Below are 18146 nucleotides of genomic sequence, written 5' to 3' on the forward strand. Positions count from 1 at the left end.
AGTAATTTCCAAGCTCTGAGTGATACAAAATTTCACTTACTGTTAGCACTACCTATTTCTTAATTGATGGCAATTTTCTAAAGTTCTAAAGTTAAACTAATAAAATGAAAACAGGATGAAAAAGAGAAAACCTGAAATGCAAGCAAACCTATATTCTTTCAAATATAAGAAGGAAAAAAAAGACATTTGAAGTCTTTCTGACATGCAATTGAGCACTTTAGCTGTTATTTGACAAACTGGCTGGGTTTTTGTTTTGTTTTGTTTTGACAAGAAATCTGTCTCTGGACTTGGGGGAGTACATTTGTCCAATCCCTGTGGAATAAATGCTCCAGGATGCAGTGCTTCACTTTTCAATAAAACAAAGGAGCAAAGTGGGAGGCTTGACTACTTTGTTAGGCATGTGACCATAATCCCTTATGAAACAGAGGTAAGAGCAGAAGGCATCTCTGTGAGCAATAGATCTCTGCTCATTCTCTGGACTGAGATTGCAGGCTAGCCAGCCACCACATGGCACCAAAGAGTAAAAGAAATGTCTGCGTGGGCTGCTGGTGAATAAGGTGTCTTCAGAGAAGCCGTGACTAAGCCTCCAGTAATGGATGTGTCATCGGGGAACTTCCATCTGGAACACATCATCACCTTAGGGCCATCCATACTCAGCTCATATTCCCATCCTGACTTGAAAGCTGTGGCCCCAGGACTTTCCCTCTGTTCCAGTCCTAGAGGGTATGAGGCTGTGTTTTAGGACATTCAAAACCAAGTTCACTTCCAACGCAAAGTAGGAAATAAATATCCATGAATCCATGCTGGTATAAATCAATGATTGAGTAAACATATAAGTAAGGGAGAAGAGACAATTCTTCCTTATAGGAAAAAATCCAAATAAGCCCAGCACCCTTCCAGGAGGTGGAGTCTAAGCCTTTCCCCAACCCATCCCCACTGCCCCTTGGGGATGGGCCAAACTTAGTGATGCACTTCCTAAAAAAAAGAGAGTAGGGAAAGGGAAAAGTAAAGTTGACAGTGGGGAGATCTGGCAACCACAGCCCTGACCTAATGATGAAGTTTATCATTGCCTGTGATGTCACAGAACCTTTGATGTGAAGTCACAAGAAGGGTACTTTACTCTGGGGTGTTGTAACCCAGAGCCCCCATCTAATTCTGAGAAAGACATCAGGCACACCCAGATTGTCCAGATATCTGTCTGATACTCCTCAAGACTGCCAAAGTCATGAAAGAGCAAGGAAGACTGAGAAACTGTCACAGATCAGAGGAGGTTAAGGGGACATGGGGACAAAATGCAATATGGTGGACTGGACCGGGTTCTGAAATGTAAGAAGTACAAAGCTGATGCGCTCCAAACAAAGTCAGGACTTGACTTAATAGTAAAGTACCAATGTCAGTTTCTAAGTTCTGACAAATGTACCCCAGCAAGGTAAGATGTTAACGTGGTGGTGGGGGTGGTGGTGAGACAAATATGGAAACTCTGTGGCATCGCAACAATATTTCTGCCAATCCAAAATTATTTCAAAATAAAAAAAGTTGTCTTTAAAAATAAAAGAACTAAGTTCTTCCTCCTGAGGAAAGGGTTAGGTTATTAAAATTGCACATTTTTGTTATATTCTACAATTAAATTCAAGACTTGGTTCCCCTCCCCACACTTAACTCAGTTTTGCAATATTGCATTCTGATGTCTAGGATTTTCAGTTTTTGTATACTTTTTGAACTCAGAATGTTTGTTCAAGTAAGTATCTATTGATCATCTTGGAAGAGTTAAGACACTCAGAGGCCAAAGGCTGAAAGACAAGCTTAAAGAGTAGGCTGAACTTCTGATTTTACATCTATGAATGTCTAGGGTAGCCCTACCCCTGATGAAGGCTAGTGGTCAAGAAGCCAAGAGCTGAAGTGTGTTAGGAAATTGTTAATCCGCTCTGGCTAGGGAATTGACTCCCCGTACCCTCTCACAGATCCTTCCAGGGCCAAAATAAGCTGGAGTGGCAGGTAGGATAAGGAAGGAGGAAGGGGAAACTGGTGTGTCTCCACAAGATACCCCACCCTGCTCCAGAGTTTACCTGCCCCTGACGCCTTCATTCCCAAGTAACCTGGAGAGGCACATCCATCATGTAAGAGCTGCCCAGCCACCTGCCTGAAAGCTGCCACCAAAGAAGGAGGGATCCAGAGGAACCCGCTTCTACTGCCTCAGAGGATGCTGGAAGGGGTGCCACCTGCAACTGGAGCTAGAAAACCTGTTTCTACAGAAACAGTTGCTGTAAATGTAGCTTCTTAGGCACCTTAACATAGCATTGTACTTTCTCATGCATTAGCAGATGAATTTGTGTAGGCTAGGGAAATAGACATCATTTGTTAGCACCATTTCTTTGTGAAAATGCATTTTAAATTCTGAACCATCAATTCCTGGTAGAAGGTTCAGAAAGTTTAGAAGTTGGGAACAGGTTGATCAAATGAAATTACAGATCTGGTATCTGAAAGTGGAAGATATAGGTCTTGGTAGGAAAATAAATCAACTTGATTTCATATAGGGATGGTTTAAGATCAAAAGAAATTAAAAAGGATCAAACTAGGAGCATGTAAAATTAGCTCTCCCAAACTGTAAATGCTGCTCTATCTATGCAGCAGTGATTGAGTTACATGACATTTCCAGGCAGGAACATTGCTAGGTATGGCATGTATCTTTAATAAGCATAATGGTATTACAGGAGGTTGAAAAACAAGACTGAGGCATGAAATAATTTGGCATTTTCCTATTATGGAGGCTTCTTTCAAAATGGAAATATCTTTCTTCATTTTCCTCATGCGTTGCAACCATGAGTTATACATTTTTCATGAGAATTGAATGGGTATACAGATAAATATCTTCCTAGGGTGCAAGCAGAAAAATGAAATTGGAGTGGGAATTGCATTACGAGCTTTCTCTATGGGAAACTACTCGAAAACAGAGTGTCACATTCAGCATTCAGTGACATCCATGTCTATTTTGGAATTTGAACATGCTTTCTTTCTCTTTGACATGAAAAAGCAGCTCAAAGTTTAGGAAATTTTTTCATTCATCAGATAATTCCTTTTAAAGTCATATTGAATTTTATACTTCTGAACTATTTCCTTACATGAGCAACCCTTTAGTATCCTCTACAAGCCAATAGATGTATATTGGTGTATCATACTGATGGTAAAGTTTAAATGTGACTTTGATTTTCCACAAAGAAAAAAGGTAACAGTTTCATTAAGTTCGGGTCTTGTGCCAGAAAGTCCACATTCTATACATTTCCGTTTCAAAGGGGCAGACTTTGGAGTCCAACAAAGATGGTTAGGATGGTGATTTGTGATCTATTGATCTAATCTGCCCTTTCCCCTGAGGTATTCTGTATGGAAAATTGTGCTTGCTTTGCCACCCCCGGACAATCAGCCTACCTCCAGGCACAATAGCTTGAATACTTTTCTTTTTTGCATGGGCAGGCACCGGGAATCAAACCTGGGTCTCCAGCATAGCAGGCGAGAACTCTGCCTGTTGAGCCACCATGGCCCACCCTTGAATTCATTTTTATAAGAAAGAAAATCTTGCATCTTCCTCTCAGATTGATGAAGAAGCCAAATTCTCAAAACTCTTAAATAAATCTCTGATGGGCATTCTAATGTGGTTTCGTGTCGCACCATCTCCAATAGAAAGGTTAGGAAATCAGGTTGAAAAGCCTCTTTTACATCCTCTGCCCAAGAATCTGTTGGCCATCAGGCGCCATTGTGTCGGTTGATATAGGGAAGACTCTCAGTAAATAACTGTGGCCCCTGGGGGACCAAGGGGAAGTGATAAAGTTAGAGGCTGGTTTGCTTACTTGGATAGAAAGGTCTAATCAGAATTTTCTGATTTCATGATGTTGCAAGACATTGTTTGCATGTAGACAGAGACAGACCACTAACCCCACTCACAGGCAAGCTCTTGAGTGATCTTATATAATCAAAGTCTCTCTCCACAACACGACAGCTCTCTCCTGATCTGTGGCTGACCATCAACAATCTCTTCCTCACAATCAGCAATAGGGACAATGAACAGGAAAACACAAAAAAAGGAGAAAGTATTTTGGAGATTGTCTCTTCCTCTGGGGATACTGCATATGCTGTGATAAGTATATGCATATCATTATTATTTCATTCTTCAGTCCCAAGAACTCTGTAAATCCCGTATGTGCCAACTTTTGTGTAAACGAAAATTTTTTCCTGAACAGAGAGTCCATAACATTCATCGGATTTTCAAACGTAGATTCAGACAGCTTTTCAAAAGTGTTCTTTAGCCAATACTTAAGGGTCATGAGCCTTGGCCACACCCATGGCTGTAATTTGGTTTGTGTCTTTGTGATGAACAAGACACGCACACATATTTGCATATGACACATTACCTACATGTGCCTTAAGCTCATTAAGGAAATGTGTGTGTGCTTCATTCTCTAGTGTGGGTTTTGTTCTCACTTTTTCTTTTCTCCCTCCATGGAAATTTTAGATTTAAAAATCTACTTTGAGTATAATGAAGGACCATTTCCCACCTATTACCATGGGAGACACATGGCGTGTAAACAGATGGAATCCGCTTCAGGGATTTGCCATCAGCTAGATCCCTGTGAAAGACAAGTTACAGTGGCCTGCTCAGGTACTTAAGGGGAGAGCTTGAAAACAAATATTCAAAGCCAGGCTGAGAGGTCCTCAGTGCTGAAATCAATCCATGGAGGGCACAGAAGGAAAGGACCGGGCAGACACCGCAAGGGGAGACCCAGGTGGGCTCAGCAAGTGCAGCCTGGCACCCTGCGGTTAATACCTTTTTTACTTTTATTCTTATCTGCAGCCAACCTCCTCGTGCCAGCCCCGATTGTAACAGCTTCTGCCTGTTCTGTTTTAAAGGTGCTGCCTGACTTCTGATAAATCCATATGAACTTAATCAGGCCTTAGTCGGTGTCCAAACAGAGTCAGTTCTCTATGGGGCACAGTATACTACCTCCAAACCAAACGCTCGATAGAACACTCATTGATGGTGTATTTTCAGGAACAAAATCCACCAACTAAATAAAAGCTACCATTGTTTTCCAGATATTACTGACATGGCACAAGAACATTGTACTTGATCTTGACTGTATGTCTTGGTCTGCAATTCCTTGTCTTAGTTACATTTATGAAAATAAACATTTTCTACAAAGAATTGAACAGAAACTCACTATATGAATACAAAATGGGAGCACAGTAAAGTGCACATGTAAATAAATAAAATCAAATGTAGGCCACCTAAGTACAAAAAATATAGAACTTATCCATGATGATTCCATAAAACCTTCAAAACAAAACCTAAATGATTGTGCATGTTCATGATTGAAACCTACTGTAAACAGCATATAAAGATAAAAGTAGTGACCTTTAAAAGGATACGATCTAAATTTATAGACTCCAACAGAGCAGTCAACCTTTCTAAAGTATTACAATTTTAGTTTTTAACTCCCTGAAAATTTCCTTCATTTATAGAAGAATTATTTTATAAAATACATTCAGGGCCATTGATCCTAAGTGTATACTAGACAGGGTGTGTTAAGGTGGAATTAATAATTTAAGTTTTGAGTATATCAAATAGAACTTTGATGTCAATTTCATTTATGCAGGAAGACATTATAATCAAAATACCTTTGAGGAAAAAATGTTCTTGGCACAACACGGAATACATAAAAACTATTCTAATTATTCTTAATGCTTTTGGCAAGAGTGTCCAATTCCTGCGGTATTGAAAATTACAGTGGTAAAAGCTTTTTTCCAAGGTGGTTTCTAAAAACAAAGAGAGTCTACACACACAGACATGCACGCATTGCTGTAACTCGGTTGGTGCTTGAAGCCTCAACATCCAGCAATGAAGATAATGAGCAAGACTGGAGCTCAGCCCCCGGTTAGATCAGTGCGAAGGGCCTCAACCAGCAGATGGCTCAGTACACAAAGGGCACTATGAGATCAGGTGTGGTTCAGGTCGCTGGTGGAGATTGAAAGCCTTACATGGCACCAGCACACGTGAAATGGTGCGTACATAAAATGGAATATTATTCAGCCATAAAAAAGAATGAAGACATGATACATGCGACAACATGGGTGAAACTTGAAGGCATCAGTTTGGATGAAATGAGCCATGCACGAAAGGACAAATATTGCCTGACCTCACTGATATGAAATAATTATAATTATAATAAGCAAATTCATAGAGTCGGAATGTAGACTCCACATTCGGAGATGGGGTGGGGGTAGAGAATGGAGAATTAATGCTTAAATTGTATAGAGTTTTTATTTCGGCTGATCATACAATGATGGTAATGGATGGTTGTGATGGTAGCACAACATTGTGAATGTAATTAACAACACTGAATTATATATTAGAATGTGATTAAGAGGTAAAATTTTAGGTTGTATATATGTTACTAGAATAAAATTTAAGAAAACAACAGCATAGGACTGAACAACACAAACAAGAGTTCCTTATTGCAAATGCTGGATTATAGCTTATAGTACAATTATAAAAATGTTCTTTCATGAATTGTTATAAATGTACCTCACTGGTGCAAGTTGTTAATAATAGGCCGGTATCTGGGAACTCTTTTATGCATGATTTTTTTTAAACTTACAGCTTCTCAAACAAAAATAAGTGAACATATTGAGCAACAATAAGATTATTTTAAATATAGCTTAATCTTTACAATTATTATGGAATCTTGAAGGGCCTTGAATCATCATTATGAAAATTAAATTATTATAATGCCATAAATCAATAATCCCTTATTAATTCTTTGGTCGAATCATTCAATCATCCATTTAATGAACGTTTTTCGAAAGCCAGCTACTAGTCAGACACTAAAGTATGTCCTCAGGACACACTGCCTGGGGGATGCTTATACCCACCCCTGCCTTCATGAAGATTCCAATCTTCTGAGAGAGAAAACAGACTATTTAATAAAATGGGATCATAAGTACTATAATAAGGAAATGGGTCAGTACAGATTGGGCAAAAATCTATGCAAGACCACCACTCAGCCATCACGTAGCACTGGGGCCAGCCAGATCACCCATAGGCTAAAGTTACAGTAAGAATAATGATAACCACTAGGAATTGAATGGCAACCTAAGTAATTGCCACTGTTCATCAAGCACAGGTTAGGTAACAGGGATTGTGCCAACTGCTTAAAAGCAGTATTTCACCTTGTGGTCAGACACTGTGCTAGGAATTTGCCTTGCATTAGTTTTAATAATTTCTAATACTGACAAAAACCCTTTAAGAGTGCTTTTACTGGACCTTTTCTAGACAGGGAGTGAGGGTAAATAAGGTCTAATGACTTGCTTAAGCTTCTACAAAGCAGGTACAGGATTCACTGCAGGCCTATCAACTGTTAAATCCCCTCATTAGCCTACACTGTGTATTAGACTACTAGTGTCTCAAGCACAAGTGGGTCAGGACCTGGGGTCATAAAGCCTGCAGCCAATGAATCCTGGAGAATTCAGGAGAAATGAGGCAAATGTAATAAAACACATCACACATCTCTGATTTAACTGATAGTCATATTAGCAACCACAAAGTCCAAAGCAACCAGAACGTGTTGAATTTGTACATCATACCAGTCACAAGTTGAGATGAGACATTTAATAATCTTCACCTGAACTCTATGCATACTCCCTTCTTCTGGGAACAGAACTTCAGAAATCCTTGCCTACCCTCATTCTACTTATATCAGCTGGGATGTATCTGTCCACGTTGGGTCGCTCATCCAAAACTCCATGTGCTAGCACTTGACCTGGGCCCACCCACACAAAGTTTTCATGGTGTGTTTGGAATTGTCCTGTGTGCCGATTCAGAGTCTTCAGAGCCAGGAATTTTCCGCGTCTTATCCACAAAATTAGACAAGCTGGTGGAAGAAAACACGCAACCTGGAATTTTACTTCTTCACCAAGCCATGGGAAGAGTCTGTTTGAGAATGGCATAAAGAAGAAAGCAGAGCTCAGAGATAGAGACAAATTCCAGAAGACGCAGGGATTGTGCCTGACACTAGCCTTACCCTTACATTTTTAGTTTTTCATCACATTCCCGCTTGAATTTGATTTATAGTCCTTGCAATTGAGGATTCTTTCTAACTCTCTGTGCCAACAAAATGCAAGCATTGATTGATTTAATTCTCTCTTATTCTTACAATAACCTTCTAAGGTAGAGTATAACTTAGAAAACACCTAAGTCTGGGTAAAAATCAATGATGTGAGCAAGTACCTGCTATCACCATCTCTTTTTTCTCCTTCTTGCTCTAGTGTCAGAATACTATTTATTAACTATAGCTGCCCTTACTGGTAATTTAACTGGTATATCTAATTTTTACCGTCTTCAGATTTGTATTAGTTGATGTTCTCCAAAGAAACAGAACTAACAGCGAATCCATCTCTTTTACATCTAAGTCTGGGTAAAAGTCAGTGACGTGAGCAAGTACCTGGCCAGGTTTAAAAGGATGACCTTCATGATAGAAGAGTGTTTGGTGAAGGACACACAATCATCTGTTTCTGTGGTAGTGATAAGAAGATGACATTCATACACATGCAGCTCAATGTATCTTCAGGCAAAAATAAGGATAGATGTATAAACTGACTTTCATGATATGTTGACTGCAAAAAGGTGCCTGAAAGGAAATTCACACATTAGAGATTTTAGTTCTACTTAGTTTGTTCACAGAGATCGATTGTTAGTTCCATTAAAATATTTTTCTTTAAATATAGGCATTTTTTAAACTATGTTTACTCTGTGTAGTGCGGCATGACAGTGAAATAAAAATGACAGTAATTAATAGTTGAACCAAAATCATTCATTTTACAAGTAACTGGCCTTAATGGGAAGGCCATTTTTTCCCCTAGGTTTCAACTGCCTGCACAGCAGGCAACCACAAGCTCAATATGTAGAAGAGTGTTACACAAGAAAATTCAGTTGAAGGGTGATTCTCTGTGGAAAGCCCAATTGCACTTGTGTTTACACCAACTCTGGACCAAGACTTACCATGAAAAGTGAGGATGGGAGTTATAAAAAATATATAAAGAACTGAGGAACAAATCATACTCCTTAATAATTTTTATGAGTTGAGTCCACAAATATGTATATACCTTGAAAATAAACATTAAAACTCATAGCAAAAATAAAAAAATATGATGGTTGATTAAGGACTTACTTTTCCTTTCAGTGATGGATACATGTTCATGCTATTAAAAATAATTTTAAATAAATAGAATATCAAAAGAAAGAAAAAAAATCCCTGGTTTCCAGGAGTGAAGAAGCAATACCTTAAAGTACATGGGAATAGACCCTGAGTGGTCATCAAATAAATCAGAAAAGAGTAGAGGCCCTGGAGGTTGGAATTTTCACACCAGCAAGTAACAGAAATGAAAAAAAAATTGTGTGTATCTGGGCACCTTGTAAGTGTACCCACATCGGCAGCTTCTGGCCCAGGCCATAAATGGAAATACTGTCAAGGAAAATTAATGGAGGGTTGGTTTTCACTAATAAGCCCCATTTTCAGTGTCCTGGAAGAAGTAATTGTGAAACCACCATGAAAAGAGACCTCCCCAATCCAGGGAACTTGGAAGGCTGTCACAGAATATAACTCCAAATGAAGATGAGCCCAGAGTTCCAAATTACAAACCACATGAAAAGACAATCCAGAAACCCATAACTGAAAATTCACACTTATGAAACTAGAAATAATTGGGCAGACAGAAAGGGACTTGAAAGTAAGCATGTGCAAAATATTCAAAGAGGAAAAAAATGACTTCTATATAATAAGAACAGGCAGTTATAAATAAGAATGAGCAATATGAAAAAGGATAAAGTAAGGAACCCAGGAAAAAATAGTAACTGAAGTTAAAAATTAACAAATCAAATAAGTTTATCAATAAAGGTAACAAAGCTGAAAAGAGAATAAGTTAAAAGGAAGATGGAGTAAAGGAAATTTCCCAGGGTACCATTTTAAAGAAAAAGTGGATGGAAAATGTAAAAAGGAATTTAAAAGAGGGGACAAAATGAGAAATTCTAACACACATCAATTAACAGTTCAGAAGTAGGGGAAAAAAGTAAAACAGTTTGGTGGATAGATAATAGTCAAAGAGATTATGGCTACAAGTTTTCCAGAAATTGAGAAATGCGCAGACTGCAGATGAAAAAACCTCATCTGGTAGGATAACTTTTAAAATCCATTCTTAAAAAGCATAGTTGAAATTTCAGGTCATCAAGGAGAAAGAGAAAATATGACAAATCACAGAAAAATCAGATTAAGAACAACATTCAAGTTGAAGGCATGCTTCTCATGGGAAGCAAAAGGTTCCAGAAAACAACTGAATGATATCTGCAAAATGTTTAAGAAAAATTTTGTTACACCTAGAGAAAATACCACTTAAGAGTGAGTGTGCAATAATGACAATTTAAAAAGTTGACAGTTTACTGCCTAAGGACAGTTGCTGAGAAAACCACTCAAGATTGTACCTCTGTAAAAAAATAAGGTTAAGAAGATGTGGGATGAGAGAACAACAACAACCAAAGATGATGTGCATCCAAGGAGAAAAGAAGAAAGGAGGAAGAAAGAAAGGGAAGGATTCGATTGGGAACCAGCAGGTTGTGTGTCTTTGAGCAGTTTCTCTTTCTTTCTCTGAACCTCGTTTTTCTCATCTGTAAAATGAGAGGATTCACTTTATGACATATAATTTCATGACTTATTTGGGAAACAATTTTCTGTTGTTATTTGGAATTATTTTACTTCAATGTAGTCAATTAGATTTATATCCTCTTTTCCTAATATATTTGATTGCATATTTTATTGCTTAAGGTCCTTCCTCTTCCCTATAGTCTAGCCTCAACTTAGGGACATTCAAGTACTCATTATCACTGAACAGTTGCTTGATTGAGACAACATGCATATGATACAGTTTCATATACTCACGTGAGTACAGCTGTCCTTCTCCTAGGCCAGGGAATCTAACCTCTCTGAGTATCATAGCAATTGATTGGCTCATGCTGGGGTGTGATCAACCTCTAAATCTCAAAAGCTTAAACAATGTTTAATACTCATTCCTGCTTGATGTCCATTGCAAATGGGCTGAGGGCCCTGTCCAGCATGGTCCCCACTCTAGGACTTCACTTCAGCATCTATTCTCTTGAAATGTGCTGCTCAGCATCAGAGAAAGAAAGAGCATGGCGGGTCCCACACTGGCATTTAAAGCTTCCACTTCCATTTGCATTTCGTTGAGCACATCTGATACCTGGGACAGCAAGGGCAGTCATACAATATTTCTCGAAGGAGAATTAGAAATATTTGGTGGATACATGAGTGGAGCATTTTCCTCTTCAAGTTTTAAAGCACATTCTGGGACAATCTAGTTTAATGTATCCCATGGACTCAGGTTTTCTATGACAACATCTCCTTTTTCCAGATAGTCCATTCTGCCTAGAAAGCTTCATTTCACCCTGAAACTTACCAAAATATGTCAATTCTCTTTTGGCAAGTTAGAGAATGGGTCATTTCTTCTCCTAGAGACGGGTGCATTGCCAGGAGAAGGATATTACTACATTCTTTCATGATTAGCTCCTGAATTATAAAACAAACATAATTAATATCTCAAGGGGATATTCTGTCACATTACATTCTCATGCCCTCTGCATAAAAAAAAACTTAAAAAAAAACTCCATAAGATGCCATACAAAGGTTTACCAATTATTATCTATATCAGGAAATATGACTAGAGTTTGATTTAAAAATCTCTTTATTAGTGAAATACAAAAATGAAATTTATATTTTAACTCAACATACCTTAAATTATTTTTTAAGTATTTGTAAAAGTGTCTATGAACACGGATTCTTTCTGTGATTTGTTGCTTGGGTGATGTATTCTACAGATTTAGAGTCATAGAAACCTGATTTTAAATCCTGCTTTTTCTTCTTCAACAACTAAGTCACCTTTGCAGATGGCAAGACCACACCTAACCACAATTTCTTCACATAAACAATTGCAGGAATTATACTCACCTGGGGATTTTGAGAGGATGAAATGAAGCCATATTTGTAAAATGCCTGGCACAATGCACAATAAAGGAGGGTTTCTTCCTCCTTCCATTTGCTTAAGCAAGACTGTGCTGCACTGTTCAGATCCATCCTGAAACAGGAGATGTCTAAACTGTACATTTCCTCTTTCAATTGATCATGGAGAATAATGAGTAATTAAGGAATGCAATTGCAGAATAAATAAATTCCGGAAGACATTTGGTTTGCAGAATGGCAATAATTCAACCCAGAAATTGTGTAGCTTATAAATTCCCCCATTATGTTTGTCTCTAGGGTTCTTGAACTGTACCCTCCTCCAAGTCCACATAAAAGCCCACAGGAGGGTCTAGGTTCATGAGTCAGAGAGCATAATTAACTACTTGGGGTTCCAGTGTCCCCTGTGTGTGTGAGAGATGACCACGTACCAGGACTCCCAGGGAGAGACATGTTGTGGTTAGCTCCCTGGAGCTATTGGATTTTCTCATGCCTAACTCCTGGTGTGGCTTTTTCATTTTTCATGTAACTTATTCACATTCATTCATTTTTCCTCTCTCTCTTCTTCTTCTTTCTATCTATTCATCTCTCTTGTAACTCTCCCTTCTGCCTGCCTTTACCTCTTACTTTGTTTTTTACTAGATGTATTTTCCCAATTTTCTATCTTGCCTTTCATCATCTGGATATGTATTAGTCATTTATTCCCTATCATTTAATGACCACATGTCCCACAGTATGCTACTCATTACTTATGGTAAATATATGACTCGTGTTAACTTTTCAGAATTAGGTTCCATCCCTTTGTCCTCTGCATGAGCCTCCTTCACCACACTGCAGGCCATAGATGGCCATCTCTGCTTGGGCCCATCCAGTGGGGAGGAATTCTCCCTAGATGCTTTTCATGACATCGTGCAGGAATTTCCATAACTGGAAAGCTTTTCCATATATTTGCACTAAATCTACTTCACTGCTAGTTCTGCTGACTCTTCCCATGAGGGATTCTGTTGGCCTCTTCCTCACACTAGCCTGAAACTACCTGCCATGTCCTCCTGAGTCTCCTTCTTCTGTAAAAATGCACTCCCAATTTTTTTTCTTATTGGTTTGGCTGACAATTATAACGGGTCTGTCTAAACTTTGTATCCTTTCTGGGCCCTGCATCTTCATCCACCTCCTCACACCATGAACCTGACAGGCCTCTTCATCACTGATTAATATGCATCTGTCATGCAGGCAACTTAAAATGATTTCATAACACAGACAACCCAAACCCACTTCTCTCGTACTGATTCTCCAAAAGTACATCATCCTACAGGTAGGATGTTCATGGAATAATAGGATGATTTGTCCACAGGAGAAATAAAGATTTTTACATGAGGAAACTGTAGCACAAGGGCAAAATAATTTTTCAGTTAACGCTGGGGAGAGGGTAAGGGCTGACCTGGAGAGAGAAGTAGGTTCTTCAGATCCAAGTCTGATATTTCGCTCTAGTAACCATTTGCTTTGATACCAATTCCCATTGAAAGCCCTTGGGTTTAGTCTCAAGACTCATTCCACGCAGGCCATGATAAAGAATGACAGAGAAAATAAAAGCAAAGAAAGATTCTTCTGTGCTTTATATTCAAAATGCATTTTGAAAATGATTTCCTCACCCCATTTTATTCCACACTATTACCATTACTATATGCTGATGAAAATTTCAAGTTCAAAGAGAAAGAACATTGTGAATGAGTGTTTTGATCAGCTATCCCAACTTTTGGAGGGCCAATGAAAAGATATTTTATTTCTGAAATGTTTCTGTATAAATTTATCATCACAAGTGATGACGTGACCTTACAAATTGAAGTAATTTTTATGCTATTGATCCAGATCCCCAGCAAATTGGGGACAACAGGGCAGCTGGGGAGTCGGGATAAAGACAGAATAAGTTTTAATCATTTTCAAAAATGATTAAAAGCTTCGGTGTTGTGCATCAAGGGAGGGAAAGAGGAAGAGTGAGGAGGGGAAGAAGGGAGGCGAAGAGAGGCTCTTTCAAGGGATAGGCAAGGTAGAGTGAAAGGAGAGTGAAACTCTTGTCTTCATTCTCCGGGGACGTCCTGAGGTGAAGCCATAAGATGCAGCAGGAGTCCCGCCACACCAGGGACCACTAGCTCTCATGGGGGTTGCAGTTTTGGGCAGTGTAGAAATAAATGGGGAAGGGCTTTCCCCTTTCCATTCTGCAACTTACAACTACCATTTATATTTACCAATTATGTAGTATCATGTAGTGACTACTACAAGCTTTTCACCCAGCCCTGTGTTTAATTCTTAATTCACATCAACAGCGTGGAATCCATATTGTTGACTATCCCTTTTTTGTACATGAAGAAACTGAGGCTCAAAGACATCACCAAACTAGCTGAAGGCCATAGGATTCGTTAGTACAGGCAGAGGCAAGATTCAAACTCAGGTAAGTCTGTCTCTGAAGGCTGTGTTCCTAATTACGAGGCCTACTCAATTAGATTACTTCAAGGTATAGCATTCCTCGGTGAAGGCAGGCAGGCTTGGAATTCTGTACAGATGTAGGCAGAAGTCTGGCTTCAGAGAATAATAGGAAACTAGGAAGGAAAGATGCTGTTAATACTTGTCTGTGAGAAACAGTAAAATAAATAATGAATTGATCCGATTTTTAACAGCATTTTTACAACCTTTGGAATTCCCATCATTGTTCTGAAGACATGACTTACAGAAGGAATATTTATATACACAAAAAAATACCACAAACTGCATAGTTGTTCTCTGTCTTTTGATTTTTGCCTCCCCCGCTGAGCAAAGAGCAATCTTTGAGCTGTAGCAGTGACAAGACTGATGCATGGGAGAGGACAAGCATGCCTTGTTTGTTGTCAATCATTATCTAACATATTTTGGGGATGTGTAGGCAGAAAATGGTTAAATGACTTACTGGTTTTTATAAAATAAATGATAAAAAAAAAAATCTTATTTAAAAAAAAAAAGCGGGCCATGGTGGTTTAGCAGGCAGAATTCTCGCCTGCCATGCTGGAGACCTGGGTTCGATTCCTGGTGCCTGCCCATGCAAAAAAAAAAATCTTATTTTAAAATAAATCATAACCCGAATAAAGGAGGGAACTCAGACACTTTGTTCTTCCAGGGCTGAATTCAGGTTTCCTAGGCTACACAATTTACGTGACAGTTAGCAGAATCTGTTATCAGCAGATAACAGAATCAGTCAGAACAGAAATATTAAATGGCATCATTTAAAATCTTTTAAATTAAAAAGGAAACTATCACGAATGATCTTTGTGGCAGAAAAAAATTAAAATTATTAAGCTAGAAAAGCATTTATCATTCCACAAACTAAAACTTTAGTGAACAGCTATTTTTCATCGAATTTTCCATTTGATTTTTGGTGACTTAACGAAATAAAGTCACGGTTTCAGTCACAAGAGTACACAGAAAGATACTTAGAAGAGATAAATATAAAAACAATATGAAAAAGTATGGCACAGCAAAGTTTCCAGAAGACAGCAAAAAGAGTTATACAGATGATAAGACAATATTTCATTGCTGCCAGTAGGATATACAGGTCTGATAGCATTAGAACAAGGCAAGTCATCAAATGCCCAGGTTTCAACATCAGAGGTTTCCTGGAGGGATGACTCTAACTTAGTACTATGATGTTCGATAACTTGTATTTCCACTCATCTTGCCATGTGACAAAAGGTTTAAAGGTATAAATAAAAACACAGCTATTGATAGAAGGTTAACAAAAACTTAATGTAAGAAATGGGTACCGAGAGCTAGAGGAGGCTTCGGTCTAGTTATGCTTTCATGACTGGTACATGTGAAAGGCCCTAAGAACTTGGGAATTAGGTTGCCCTTTGAACTTTAAAATATAAATCTCTACTCAAAACAGATGGCACTAATGACTTGTGCTATAAATGAATATCCAACAAGTTTAGAAACATCTCAAACCTCTGTACTCTATACCCTGCATATAACTTCAGGGACACAAAACAGAGACGCAGTGATTAAAAGGGAACTTAATTATATTGTACCATTTTTGGAGAAAGACTAGAAACAGAAGGAAGCTAGTTAGATGGAAATTGTAGCCCCAAATTCCATTCAAGCACAGAAGAGGGAAGAAGGAGACTTCTTGGGCCAGCAAAGATATCCCAAATCGATTGTGTCCTGGGCACAAGAAGATTCAGAGTCGGACACCATTCACCTTGGCCAGGCAGCTCCCCTCCTTGTGCTCTCCAATTAGAATCTCCAGGTAGACGGCTGGCAGTTTCCTTCCCACGGACTTCTCATGTCAGTGCAAACATCCAGTTCATTCAATAGCAGTATTTCTCATCAGAAGTTAATTAACATTCTAGTAAGTTTTGTTGGTATGAGCTAGTACCTCTGTGTTAGTTTATTGCTGGCACATTGACAATACCGAGGTTTATAGTCTGCAAGACTGAGGGCCAAATGTTGGGCAGAGTTGAACTCTGATGGAAAAGCCATCTCTGTGCTCTTGGGAACAGGGAGATGCCTTAGGTGCCCTCTACCCCACCACACAAAGGTCAGTGGGCTCTGTGCCACCTTTCAGCGGCAACTGTAAAAGTAGATGGAGAATTGGGTTGAAAAATAAAGGGGAAGGGCTTTCACTGATGGTGGAGCATTGCAAGGAAATTCATAAATGAGGAACAAGACTATTAGAAAAATTCAAAATTTCGAATTATAAAAGTTCTTTCCCATAAATAGCTATTTAGACTCCACAGCATACTTTGCCTCAGCATTTCAAAATCTAAATAAGAAACAAGTGTCACTTTTCCGTCATTTGCTATACAACTATTAGTCATCATCAGTTTGTTTGACAATGTATTGTCTTCTATGTATGGTTTTGAAGTTTCCTATGCTTGTCAGAATATGGTTTTTGATTAGACTATACTATACATTGATCATTTGTTCTTTGTGTCTTTGATTACTTTCTAAAATCTGGATTTATGTTTTTCATGATTATAAATGTGAACTATATATATGTATGTGTGTGTATTTAACTCACTTAGCATAACACTCTCTTTGCACTTTTTATCTACAAAGTTTCCTTGATATATTTTTTACACAGGAGGTAGAAAACCTCCAGAGTATAGATCTTAGTCTTAGAATAATAGGCTGCCTGTATGAAAAAATGACCATCTGTATGATGAATTAATCTTTATTAGGTTGTATTTTGTTTTGGTCTCAGCTCCAACTTTGTCATTTCTAGTTATTCCAAGTTTAAGCAGGTCCATCCAGATATTTATATGTTGAAAGAATAGACAAGTTGTACTTACTTATGCCTTATAGTACATCCTAAAGAAATAGATTGGAAAAGTCTCTCACTAGTGCCATACTCAGAGCCTTATCAAATAGACTGTGAAGGTGAAAGTGTAAATAATTAAGGGGTGAAGTTCAAAGCTCTGTTCAGCAGATCCCAGAGATAGTGAATGATGAAATCAATGTCAAAGTGGAGACAGATTTAAGGATAGAGTCAGAGAAAAAGTTGGAACTGTTTGGATGCCTCTCCTTCTTTGAGTTCTTTTTTTTTGGACAAGTGCCCAACATTTTTTTTCTCTTTCTTAACTGTAGCTTGAACTGGAGCTTTAAGGGAGTTGGTGATGGATATAGTTTCTACATTAAAAGACATACCAAGTCCCAAATATTTTTTGCAGTCATGATGCAAGGTTGAGAGAATTTACCACCCGCTCTTCCACTGAGTCTGTGGAAATGGTATAATGAATGCTGTTTGTAAAAAGGCAAGAGAGGCAAATGGATCGATAGCCAATTAATAGGTCAGTCGGTTAGTCAGTTGGTTCTTTGAATAGTAAGTAAAAAAAAATACATATATATATGTATTTCTTTGAAAGTCAGAACACAACATCAATCAGTGGGCCAGTATTGATTTGGACTCAAATACATCTTATGAACAGAGCAGTTTTATGTAAGCACTTCTACCTCTCTAAGCTTTAATCTACTTAGCAAAAAACTAGGTTTAATATCTAGTTCTCAACTGATGTGAGAAGTACATAGAATTATTAATGTAAACCATGAAATATA

General features: G+C 38.3%; 1 long non-coding RNA gene across 3 annotated transcripts in view; it reads left to right on the plus strand.

Annotated features, from left to right (window-relative positions):
- The first annotated feature begins 1117 nt into the window (after positions 1-1117).
- Positions 1118-18146, plus strand: part of LOC143688648 (uncharacterized) — a 55713-nt gene continuing 38684 nt past the window's right edge. For 2 of the 3 annotated variants that reach the window (XR_013178201.1, XR_013178200.1), the window contains exon 1: positions 1118-1429. This is a non-coding gene — a long non-coding RNA (uncharacterized LOC143688648). Of the gene's footprint in view, positions 1430-14389; positions 14515-18146 lie in introns of all 3 variants that reach the window. The other variant, XR_013178203.1, reaches the window with a different exon arrangement.

This window comes from Tamandua tetradactyla, chromosome 6 (assembly GCF_023851605.1).
Source record: "Tamandua tetradactyla isolate mTamTet1 chromosome 6, mTamTet1.pri, whole genome shotgun sequence".
NCBI lineage: Eukaryota > Metazoa > Chordata > Mammalia > Pilosa > Myrmecophagidae > Tamandua > Tamandua tetradactyla.